The sequence below is a fragment of the Diabrotica undecimpunctata genome, chromosome 4 (genome assembly GCF_040954645.1).
Source record: "Diabrotica undecimpunctata isolate CICGRU chromosome 4, icDiaUnde3, whole genome shotgun sequence".
Taxonomy (NCBI): Eukaryota; Metazoa; Arthropoda; class Insecta; order Coleoptera; family Chrysomelidae; genus Diabrotica; species Diabrotica undecimpunctata.
In genome coordinates, this window is record NC_092806.1 from 5,084,784 (window position 1) to 5,098,244 (window position 13,461).

The window sequence follows — 13,461 nt, forward strand, 5'->3', positions numbered from 1 at the left end:
ATTGTATAATAACTACCTTGCTTTCGTAAGCAGGCGTAACTATAAACAGTGTGATCCAAAGAAAATTACTTAAAAAGAGCAGTGGAATAAAAAGTCACTCAAAACGGGAAAAACTTAACCGTATTTAAATGTTCCAATATACATAAAGTAAAACTGAGTCTTATTAGGTATCTAATTCTCACGAATTATCAGTGAAACATAATGTTAGTAACTTTTGATAAAAAATGTATTTCTTCTTTATTCTGTGCATTTCTTAGTGTCTCAAAAATTTTCAAAACATAGCTTTTGAGAACAAATACACATTTTACCAATATCATCATTGTGGCTTTTCAACCCTATGTGAGAGATATGTCTGCCCAAGAATTTCTCTCCAGCAAAACTCCTCCCTACCCGTGATTTCTAAGCGACAAAATTATGACAGATCCGTCACGAAGGTGTCTGGTGATTCTATTGTTGTCAGTTTGACAAACGTCATTGAGGCGACATCATTGAATACTCAGAGCTCCAGAAGCTCTTCTTCTTCTTGTGCCACTCCTATCGGAGATTAGAAATCATCAAGGCTATCCTGACCTTGTTTACAGCTGACCTAAAGAGTTCAATTAGTGGTACAGCCAAACCACTCTCTCAAATTAAGCAGCCATGACATTCTTCTACGGCCTGGATTCCGTTCCGTTAGAAGCTCTATTTGGACCCAATTTTCTGAGTTCCTACGGGTGAGAAATTTTACGCTTGAAAGATGTACTTCCATAATGGAAATAGCAAAAATTCTCGAGGATTATGCCTTTAACACAAAAAAGGGTAATGGCGATGACTATAAAGAGTCGTATGTAAAGTCAATGTGGAATACTACAGCAAACATGGTACAAGAAAAATATTTTACTGAGTACGGCATTAAAAACGACCCTTTCAGAGATATATCTTTCAAATGTGCAAGATTGGCCAGAGATACCAAGCGGAGGCAACTTCAAAGTGTTCAAGAAAAAAGAAAACTGAGTTCAAAAGCATTATCCATCGAAGAACTATTAAAAATCATCCAAAGCTACGACGAGAAAACCCTCGATGGAGCACAAAAAAAAGTTTTTTTACCTTTGCTCATTTGAACTTGCTTGGAGAAGCAATGCGGCCGTAAACTGCAAGATTCACTTTTTCCAGAAAGAATTTGATGTTATGGGAGAACTTACGGGCCGAATTGAATACAACAGAATTTTTTCCAAAACACATCAAGGCGGTTTGAAAAGTTTGGCAAGCAGCCGATGACTGGTAAGAAATTCATCAAACGAAAATGTATGCCCAGTTAGATTATTTTTGAAATTAATGGAAAAAATGGGACCAGAGATCTTCTCAGACAGACTCTTTCTTACCGTTCACCCCAACTGGAAGGATGGATCTTGGTTCAAAAGCTGTCCACTTCGAATTAACACCGTATCTAAGTGGACAAAAATGTCAGCTGAAAAAATTGGAATAGACACAAAAAAACATAAAATAACACTTTATCACCATTCTTATCGATCTTCAGCAGTGTCGGCCTTGTTCAAGCAAGGTGTTTCTGAACAGGAGTTAATTAAATTAACGGGTCAGTCAAATGCAAGCTCTCTAAAACCATATCTGTATCTGGATTTCAGTCACCATCAGAAGTTGACCGAAAATCTCAGAATAACAGATGAAGCTGGACCTTCGAGTTCCCAAATGCCAAAGGTCAATAATACACAAAATCATGCTTTGGTAGAAAAGAATGGGCAAACTACAATAGCTTATAATAATTGAACATTTAATATTATTAACAAATAAATAAAGATTATGTTTCGTTGATATGGTGATCATAACGGTAATCACTGGCGCCGTTTAAAATCCGTGTGATTTAAAAATAGCTACATTCACCATCACTGGTACACACCTACAATGAATCCTATTAAAAATCATTTGTAAATTGTTAATCAAAAACCATCATTTCTTCTATTTTGGTTTGAAATGTCATCAAAACGGAGTTTTTTATATTAAATAATAATTTTAAATTAGTACATACAATTTCTTTTTAAATAGCTCTGATCCAGTTGGTAATAAGAAAAAAATAAAGCCTCCTTATAACATCCCTTCGTAATTTTCTATGTTCAAATATTTCGAACAGTTACGGTTCTGTACATTATTACAATCAATGGGTTAAAAAACTGGCTTCCCTGCTCTACAATTACAATTTATTTGTTGTATAATCTATTGACGGCATTCTCATGATTGCGCATGATTTGTTTCGTTATCAACCAAAATGTGACAGAAAACAAAATGAAAGTAACGTTGATTGTTCTGCTCGAATTTTCATTCGTTTGAATACACAACGAACAATGAATGTTACAAATTATTGCCCAAATGTCAAAAGCATATCTGATAAATGACACGGAATATTTCAGTCCACTATCTTTAAGAGAAAACTTATCGAAAAACAAGAATAATGGAAGTAATGATAAAATATCGGCATAAAATTTATTTTTTCGACGAATAAGATCAAAAGTACAAAATTCAGTTGACTCAAAAATAGCTCCCGAAACAATTCATTTTGTAGTTGTGTAAAAATTTTATTAATAACCAGTAAGTTTTATATTATCTATTAAGGTAATTAATTAATTTTTGACCGTCTATGTAAAATTATTAAAAGTTGTGTTTTAATAAACTGTCCAAGACTTAAGTAGTTTATTAGTTTAGCATTTCAACTTCAGCTTTATCGGCCAGGTGTAAAGCTGATGGCCATGGCCGTATTAATTAAATATGGATCCTAATAGCATTATATCACCTACCTCACTACTCGTACCTCAAACCAACTCTAACCATAGCTTAACATACTCATCAGAAGCAAAAAATATAGCTTCTGATGAGTATGGAAATATTTATTTTCTGGTGCCTTGAAAAATACTAAATTGCAGGACTATTTAATTCCATTGGCAAAATAATTCAACCTAAGAATATTATATTTTCATCCAGATTATCCAATAACCGTGTTTGTATATATCTAGCGAACAAAAAAGTTATTGATGACTTTGCTCTTGTTGATGCTGCGGAACACATTGTTCTTTCAAATATATATACCTCATAATTTCTTGGGCAACTATCTACAAAATATCGATGTTTTAGTCAGGTTTTTCAGCTTTTCTCTTTGTTTCTCTTGATGACTTGTCTCATGGTAAATATATTGTAGAGGCATCATCTAGCTTTCCGGAATCCAGATTGTTTTTCAAAGTAGTTATCCATGTGTTCATCTTCCATATATCAAGCTCCTCTTTCGGGTCTGTTAAATAACGGACTTTCTGGGTAATGAAATGAATCTGGTCAAGATGTCATGGCTATGCTTTGTGCCCTCCAATTATGAAAACTGGCAGGACCCTGGTCTTCCTGGCCTTTCGGCATACGACCGTTAGCGCCTCCACTGCCCCTACGAGTCTGACACCAAAATGAAGGTGGTGTGCGATGTGTTGCGATTACCTCACCCATCCCTTATCTCCTCCCAAGGGCGGACAGGTGACACAGGCATAGGAATTTCCACCTCGCACGTAGACAGGTCGCCGCCGAGGATCTCTCTACTACTCTTAAATCTCCAGGCGGGTACGTGCCGAGACACCGACGCCCCTGTTGGTGGTGTAAGGCCAAAAGAGGTGTGTACGGGCCCAGCTCGTTCAACCTCGCCTGGTTCTCTTGGAATGAGAGTAGAGTGGTCCCACGAGAGTCTCGTCTCGGATACTAGAAGTGTAGACCGGTGACCGTGACGCCTAAGCGCCTCGAGTGCGTTTCTACAGACCCGACACCTCAAGCGACGGCTCTCCAACTCTCAATTCCTACCCATTAGTCGCCTCTTACGACAGGCAGGGCCTTCTGACCTCGGCCGTATTCTTATCTCCGCGAGCCGAACGGAGGGTCAAGATGTCAATAGCGACTTTACCATTTCCAATATCTAACAATCTAACAACTGCTCCGAAAACACAATTGCACTTTGCGCTCGCTGCAAAAACGGCATCCGTTTGGTTCGTCCGCAACAGTTAATTGGGGAGTAATTATTAAATAAGACACAGTCTGACAATAGAATCATGGCTCCACCAAAAATGGTTTTGGTTGTCACGAATATCCTTCAAAGTTCTGTCCAGTGCCTGAAATGACTTCTTGTGGGCCGATGTAGATTCGTCATAAACGATTAATTTGCATATCTATAAGATCTTCGCTATTGCCCTACTTTTGGCAATGTTGCAATCTGGTGTTTCATTGTTTTGTATGTTTAATGGTAATTACAAAGCAAAATCCGCAGTTCGTCGACCTTTTGAAGATATTCCATATGAAGCCAACACTAAGACTATTACAATCTGATCCGTGCCAATGTAATATAGTTAGTAACGTGTTTGTGTCCATTCCGGAGCAACAAGGAATTGCATTAATCATTAAATTTTGTTCTAATTTATTTAATTTAATTTTTTTTTATTTTATTGTTTTATTTTATTATAATTTATTTTACTTTATTTTATTTTATTCTAATTTATTCTATTTTAGTCTACTTTATTTGATTTTATTTCATTTTATTTTATTTAATTTTATTTTATTTTAATTTTATTTTATTTTTATTTTAGATTTTATATTTTAATTTAATATTAAGTTTATTTTAATTATCTTTTAATTTTGTTTTAATTTAATTTTAATTTTCTTTAAATTTAAATTTAATTTAATTTTAATTTTATTTTACTTTAGGTATTCTATTTGATTCTATTTTAATTTTGTGAATGGCTATAGTGTATAGTGATGAGTTCGTACACTCCACATTTAAAGGTCAACTAAAAGAACAAACTATATACAACATCAGAAGTACAGAATTATTTATATTGGTATTGGTTCTTATGATTCAATAAATAACAAAAAATATAATCTCGAAAATGTTGAAAATAATTTAAATAGTACATACCTTTCGCATTCAGAATCTTGACTAGTAGATCAAATCTGAAAAAAATAATAATTATTATAAAGGATAAGTGATTAATAAATCTTGAGATATATAAAGAACTTAAGAATGAATTTTGCTCGTCTTTAAATATTTTTTTCTCTAAATCCTGAAGAAGGAAGTTATTGTTTTATTTTTGATTTGATATTAATACACTAACCGCCCAAAAAAGTGGCCACCACATAAATTTCCGAAAATAAAAACTCACTGGGAGTTTTATGCATTGAACGTTTAATCAGACATAATGACCATATTGTAACCTGGACCATTATACAAGAATTTATTTCTGTTTTAGTAAAGGGCGTTGACCATATTGAGAAGCGTTAGTGTCTCTATAGACAAACCGAAAACCAAACAAATTACCTAAAAAGGCCCTAACGTTGTCCCGACACGCTTTTTTCTTAATTACGTCCATCATTTATCGGATTAGGCGGCAATAAGTTCAGTCGAGTCAAACGGTCCGCGTCCGACCGATTTCCATTTTGCAAAGAGGGAAAAATAAAGAAAAGAATCGAAAGATGTAAGCGAGCTGGCTCATTACTCTAATAAAGTCGTATTTCTTTTGTACACGACAGAGACAAACAATTTCTATGATAAATCGTAAACCGCCAAGCGCTTACAATTTATTATGAGAATATAAATGAAAGGCGGTTGGTTATATATAGGGAATGATAAAAAGTTGGCCTTCTTTCTTCTTTTCTATTCGTTATTTGTTTTCCTAAGAGCTGACGGGGATAAGAAAAACGAATTATTCTCTTTTAAGGATAATTAAATTATGAGACGGAATAGTTTCTTGCAGAAACACAAATCAGGATTTGCATGAACACAAATACGAGGAATATGCTTTTGCAAACATAAACCAGCTTAAAATATTCATAAGTTTTGCAAACATGCAAAATTATCATTACACGAGAACTTCAGAGAAAGATAAAAGAACTTTAAAGTAAACCAATCAACGGAAAACCAAGATCTGCTGAGTAAAAAGCATGAAAAGTTGAAATATTGTGATCAAGACAATAGGGCCTAATAAGCTAATGTCTACTACATGTTTTCAAATCTTCCCATTCCATTGAATTCCAATTGAATAAAACACTGGTATAAAAATTTTTTTTTGTGTAAAATTATATAATATTTATGTAAAAATATGCAAAATGGATTATTTTAAATTCGCTAAAACTGTAAATACTTCGTCAGAGTGATACTAAATTCTCAAACAAACAAACTCGAATAGTTGTAACTATTAGGTAGTGGTTGAAATATATGTCACTTCCTCGGTATATATTCTTCTTCTTAGTTCAGCTGGGACACGTTAATCTCTGGCAATTAGTCATAAGACCTCTGGACAACATCCTGTTTTTCCATTAAACTCCAATAAATCCTGTAGCCTCAACTAAAGAGAACAGTTTTCTTATTGGTAGTTTTATGATCTCTTCTGGTCCAAGCCTCACTTGACCTGTGGATTCAGCATTTTCTGCACCATGTTCCATTTACCTTACCTATTTTGTATTGATGTTTTCTTAAACAACCATGTGCAGTCACTATTTCGGTAACAGTTTTAATCTTTCGTTTATCGCGGTGCATCAAATTGTCCAAGAATTTTTTTTATCAATATTGGTGATGCCACACAGTTATTTTGGGCTTATAAAGGTTTCTCCCGAGCCTTGTGTTGCCAACAAATCTTCTCGTTCACTCCCATTTGCGATAGAATCCTTAGTGACCAACATGTACTTGATTTTGTCTTCGTTGATGACTAGACCGACCTGTTTCGCCGCCGTTTACAATTCTAGGAAATATTGCTCAATATCGCACTTGCTACACCCTATTATGTCAACGTCATCAGCGTATGCTAAGATTTGTATCGATCTATTGTAAATAGTACCGCCGGCTCTAATTCGTGTGTCTCGGACTGCCTTTTTCAAGGCAATGTTAAATAGGAGACCAGCCGGGGCATCCCCTCGCCTGAGTCCATCCTTTATATCGAAGGATCGACCTTTTAGACATTGTCATTCTCGTTAATCGGATAAGTTTTTCTGGTATAACAAACTCACGCATTAATTGGTATAGTAGTGTTTTCTTGACAATGTCGTATGCGGCCTTGAAGTCAACGAATAGGTGATGGGTTTCAATGTTAAATTCTAATGTTTTCTCGAGAATCTGTCTTATTGAATAAATCTGGTTAATTGTTGATTTTTCTGGAGTAAAGTTTTCCAGCCTAGTATTTTCCAACTATGCCAACTGTGTAAACTTGTAGCCTTTCGTAGAGAATATTTGCTAGTATTTGATAAGCAGTTGTTAACAGGGTTATACCTTTGTAGCTGTCACACTGGAGCTGATCGCCTTTTTTATATAACGAGCATATCATGCATCGAGACCATTCACAGGGCGAGGTGTCATTTTGCCAGACAAGAAGTAAAACTTTATGCAGTGCCTGTAGCAGGGCATCGCCATCATTCTTATAGAGCTCAATACAAATTTGATCAATTCCTGGTGCTTTATTATTTTTAAGCTTTTTAATGGCTTGGGCTACATCTTCGGTGGTAGCCGAATCATTTCGGCCATTAAATTTTGCGTCGAAAAATTCAACCCATCAGTTCAAGATTGAGGCCATATCACTTAGGATATTCTCTACTCCATCCTTACAGCTCCCTATTCTTGGCTTCTCAGCTTCCATATTCATTTTGTTTACATTTCTGTAGAATTTTTAAGTTTCGTTTTCTAACTGGTATTCTTCAAATTGCCTTTTTTTCTTCTATGTAATCTTTTTTCTTCCCTTCTTAGTGTCCGGTATTTCTCCTTTGCTCTTCTTGTGCATCTAGCTTGATTTTTCTTTAGGTATGCTCTATTTTTGTCATCTGTTGCTTCTTGGTACTCCTCGTCAAGCAATTCGTTTTGTTTAATTGGTTTGTTTTTTTCCAAAATTTCCCCAAAATTTCAAATCTTGTTATTGCAAAATAGGTATATCCCTGTTTTTGTATAATTCGGTAAAGCAGTCAAGCAAAGTAATGTAGATCGATTATATTCTGGTGCCCTTTTCGTGAACTGTCGTATAACAAATACTGCGTCTGTACATGATCTTCCGCTCCGGAAGCCTTGTTTTTCATCCCCAAGTGAGATTCTCTCGTTTGTTAAGTTAGTTAAAATTGTTAGTTTCATCGTGGTGGTTAATAGATTGATTCCTTTATAATTATTCGGTTTTATAGATAGTCTTAAAGGTTTAAATTATATTATTTACTTAATAAGGAAACCCTAATACTGTTGAAAAAGTTGCCTACAGGTAGTAAATCGTTAAAAAAAACTTATTTTAACCGACAGCACTTTGTTTTTACTGATTTTCCGTTTTTTGGTATATAACTGAATAATCTGATCATCACTTATAAAAGTAACTCCTATAATTCCGATTGTAATAGTTTTAGTATTACTTTGATATAGATTTTCTTTTTAGACAGCCTCTATGTGTTCGAAAATTTGAAAGTCGCCTTCGTAAATACGTAGCTAGTTGTTCAAATTAAAAAGAAATAATTTCACCGGGGTACTAGTCATATCTTAATTGAAGACCTTGGGACCAGAAGGAGACAAGCCACAATTTCGTCAAAAATAATTTAAAGTAGAAATCGCACACTTTAAAACCATATTAATGTCCCGAACAGATAATTTCAGCTGTTTTCTCATAGATGGCGCCGCTGTAGTAAGTCCCGTTGTGTCACCGTTACGTTATATTGCAACAGAAGGAGTTAAACCACAGCAGTAATCAAAATGGCGGCGGAAAATTCTCGTGCATGTTAACGGAAAATAGACTTTTCTAAGTTTGATTCTGAACACAGTCACCAAGATCCGTTTTTAAATGAAAGCGAAGATGACAAAGACTGCACAGTGTCCGGAAGTAGCAGCGATTCGGAAAATATAAACATAGCAACGGTAAGGTTATTATATGTGTGGATTGTCCCATTATGTTATATTTTTAGAATCTAAAAATATTATGATTGTGCTAAAGGTTTTTTGTGGCTTATCCCTTTTTAGTAATATACCTATTTTATTGCAGGAAAATGAAGAGGTTTACACCCCACAGACTTCTCGAGGTGTCTTGCCAACTCCAGAAAAAGACGCCTTCTAGATGGAGACACAAGAATACCCAACGGCATAAAAAATTAAGCGCAAGACTAAAAGAAATCTAGGTTGTGAATATATATATATATATATATATATATATATATATATATATATATATATATATATATATACAAAAGGGAAGAAAATAGAACTAAAAAAATTAAGTGCACCTTGCGGTTGCACAAAACATTGTAGATAGCTTTTGGAGGGAAAGGAAAATGATATATTTAATGTCTTTTGGAACCTGGGTAATTATTACAAGTAAAATATATACCTATTCTCAACTATGAAAGTAATTCCAAAGAAGAGAAGTTACCCAAAGAAAACAAAACAAGTTTATTCATCCAGAAATGTTTCAGTTAAATATAGAGTCAAAATAAATGGAGATGAAGTTTAAGTTTGTAAGAAAGAGTTTCTTGCCATACACGGCATTTCAAAAAAACGTATTGAAAGACTGGTTGACCAAAATAAAGTAGGTGCTTCTACTCCAAAGTCAGATGAAAGAGGTAGGCATGAAAACAACAAGAAGAAAATACCAGAAGAATACTGTGAGAATATTATACAGCATTTTAATTAAATACCAAAATACACCAGTTATTACAGCAGGAAGAAAAACCACCAAAGTCTACCTAGATTCCGATCTGTCAATTTCCAGTTTATACCACGATTATTATCTTTAGTGGTGGCCCCAAAATAATTTTGTGAGAGTAACCCAAGAGTTTAATATAGGCTTTAAGTTACCTAAGAGCGATACCTGTAAAGTATGTGATGCAATGAATATAAAAATTAATACTGGCTGACAAAGAAATTGCAGACAAATTGAAAGACATTGAAAATTGATTTCGAGTTACATCAAAGACGAGTTCAGGCCAAGTAGGATCGAATGAAACCAGACACAGAGGAGGCTAAAGCTACGGGAAATGCAATGGTTATCAGCTTTGATTTACAACAGGCACAGACTGCCAGTGCCAAATTTAACAGTGGAGCAGCATTCTATTGAAGAAAAGCATGGGTTTATAACCTCGGCATCCATGACTGTATTAGTGGAAAGGCTTATATGCACATGTGGCCAGAAATTATTGCCAAGCGAGGCAGCGATGAAATTGCCAGCATCTTATATAAACATTTTTGGAACTAATAGACCCACTGCTGATAAGCTTATAGTGTACACAGTTAACTGCAGTTGCCAAAACAAAAATTGGTTTCTAATTTGTTTATGACAACAGCTTACTATAGAAGGCATTTTCACTTCTATAGAGCACAAATACTTGGTAGTAGTACATACAAGATTACCATGTGACCGTGATTTCGCAGCAATTGAAAAGTATAAGCGTCTGAAGTGTACACTTAAAACAAGTGTATACTCCAGACGATTGATACGAAGCAGTGAGAAAATGTAAAAGAAAAACTGTTTTGAGGTAATTGCATTGAAACAATATGATTTTTTTTTTAAGAATTACAAAGCGAGATTATGAAAAAAAAACCATACAGATGACAAAGAAAAGGTTAACTTTTCCAAAATGTTAAGCCTCAAGTTTTCATCTGAACCTAACATAATGTATATCAAACATCTTGTAAATGAAGGCTAGAAGGCAGTTAATATTGGGAAGAAAGGTTCGACAAAGTCAATTTTACTTTCCAGGGATTTGAAATCAAAATACTGTGAGCCTATTCCACTAAACACAAAAAAAATTGAAAATATTTCCCAGCTCTTACAGTTTGTTCCGCCAGCTTTCCTAAAATTGTATGAAGAAATTGGTGCTTCCCAACAGATTCTACCAGATAATGATAATGAACTTTTTTGAACATTATTTAGAATATATTTTTTTTTATACAAAAAAAATATACTATAAAATATGAGCCTTATCCCCTTTATTTAAAGGGGAAAAATATTTTTTGAAAAATGTTTAAAAACTCAAAAACCGTTAAATAAACATTTGTGTTACTTTTACTGTGTATTTAATAACTCCTAAACTAAAATAATTTCCAAACAATTATGACCTTACTTCCGAGAAAAATGTAAAAATTGGATTTCAGAATTTGAAAATAAGTTTAAAATGATATTTTCTCCAAAATATTGTTTGGTGGCATGTCCCCTTCTGGTCCCAAGGTCTTTAATTCTTAAATTGACGATATACATATGAAGACCGCATGTTCAAAGAACCAACGGACCGAGTATATGTGTTCTTATGCTTTGATGTTTTGCGTCCACTTATTAAATTTTATACTACATTATTACGTATTTAAATATGTACCATTTCTAAGAGTTACTTTATTTCTGAACTAAAACAATATCTGGTTTACACAGAATTAGATTGAAGCAGACCTTTATTGAGGCAGAACTTAATTATAACCGCTATGCCACTTAATATATCGATCGATTCGCTGTCTCATAATAGACTAATTATGACTAATTCAGAAGGTAATTTAATTTCAACGTCCGCTCTTCAATAATAAACTACCTTGGCGACTAAGGCTCTTTTATTAATCGAAATTTTAATTAAAAATAAAGCCTGGATCCTGGATCTATATAGTAGCTCAAAGAAAGCAAACAGATGTAAAGATTTATAAAAACGGCAGTATTGAGAATAATTCTGGTTAGATTGTAAAGTTTGTAAAAGAATTATTTAGCCTAATAAATCAATCGCAAAAATTCCTGTCATAGCATTGCTCCAGAAAATGACTGTTTTGAAGTGTAGTTTTCTTTGTAACGACGGATTTGCTTAAAAATTTAAATTTACTTTCCTCTTACTCTCTACTTAACTTTTGGACTTCAGCCCAGGGTGTTTAGACGGTTTTTCACAAATAACTCAAAAAGTCAGTATCTATCAAAAAAACATTCCTAGCAAAAATGTAGCTTACAAAAAAAAAATTGTGTAAGTTTGGTTGTTTTTGAAAGACTAAGGCGGGATAATAGCGTTATCTGTTGCTGACCCTGGAAAGAAGAACATTCAATCCCGACAAGTGAGCTAGTGCCGGTAGTTTCAGACGGTGTAAAAGTAATTTGTGAATAAGAATTTAAAAGTGGTAGCAGTTTCTGGACCAGGAATGTTTATTGGGAAAATTTTGCAGTATTTTAGTTTAACAGTATTTGTAAGTACAAATAGATGTATCATTCATTGGGAGAATCAGAGCCAAGGATATTTTGGTAACCAAAAAGAGATAGAAAGGATTGTTAGGACATTTGATTCTGTGTAAGCAGTACAATGGAAGGATTTTAGCTAGAGATTTTGACTAGAGAACAACAGGTATATTCTAAATTTAAAATAATTTTTGCACCAATAGTTGTACCTTTCTCTAAATGAATGTAAAATAAATTATCAGTTAAAACCGTATTTTTGCTTGTCTTCGACAGTGCTTCAATTATTGATAGAACTTAATATTATCAAAAAAACACACAAGAAGTGATAACTGGAAAAGTATTCGGTTCCACTTAATAAAATTTAATAATGATATTGTTCTATAACAGAAAAAGTCTTCTTCTCTTGTCCTAAGGTTAATATAAAATCGAAAATAAAAAATCCTTTGCTAGGATTTAATATCTGTATCAGAAATAAAGAAAAATTGGGAGCGACAACGTAATAAATCCAAGATAATGGAGAAGGCAATCTCGAAGAATGAATATTTTACGAAAAAGGTCCCGCGCCGGGCCAGCTTCGAACATAAAAAGAAATTTTGCAAACATCTGACGCCTGTGTTCGGAATATATCAGAGGGGCGGCTCCGGTTTCCGAAAATTTCCGTCTCCTACTGCCCTCATGTAGTACTCACTACAAGAGGGTATAAATCTCGGTAAACGAGGAACATTCTGAATTTTAACTAAGTCGTGAGTGGTGTCCAGAAACTCCCTTAAATAAAAAAGAATAGTTCGTCTACTGGTAAAGAAATTCTTTGTTTAAGGATAAATATTTATGGATGTTTAAATAAAATCTTCCAATACTACAGTATAATGCATTCTTTTTGCGATATAATATTAAGTATGAGTCTTCTATAGAAAAGAGAGCCTACACATCAGCGGTCTCAGAATGATAAACTTTGTGATGTCTCAGAATATGGTAATAGCTGGGACGAGTCTACGACAAAAGGACGCGGAAAACAGGACGCGAGACCAAAGGACGCGGAAAAAAGGACGCATATTATTAATGAATTACTATAAATAGTTTATTTTAATTGACATTAGCCATTACCCCCTTTTTATCCCCATATGTTATTACAGAAAATGATTCTACCTAACCTAAAATCGGTTACGGTAAGAGTAAAAAGTGAAAAATAATTATATGAAAAAAACTTGCCCTCACATTTTATCGAGGCTTAGGACTAAAATATCTTAAGTAAAATAATAAATACTATAATATATATATAATATATAATATATATATTATAATATAATGT

At 33.9% G+C, this 13,461-nt stretch overlaps 1 protein-coding gene across 4 annotated transcripts in view; it reads right to left on the reverse strand.

Annotated features, from left to right (window-relative positions):
• Positions 1-13,461, reverse strand: part of Cad87A (cadherin 87A) — a 722,801-nt gene that overhangs the window by 280,533 nt on the left and 428,807 nt on the right. For all 4 annotated transcript variants that reach the window (XM_072528743.1, XM_072528744.1, XM_072528741.1 and 1 more), the window contains one exon: positions 4,928-4,962. The gene's annotated coding sequence lies outside the window, so the exon portion shown is untranslated. The remainder of the gene's footprint in view (positions 1-4,927; positions 4,963-13,461) is intronic.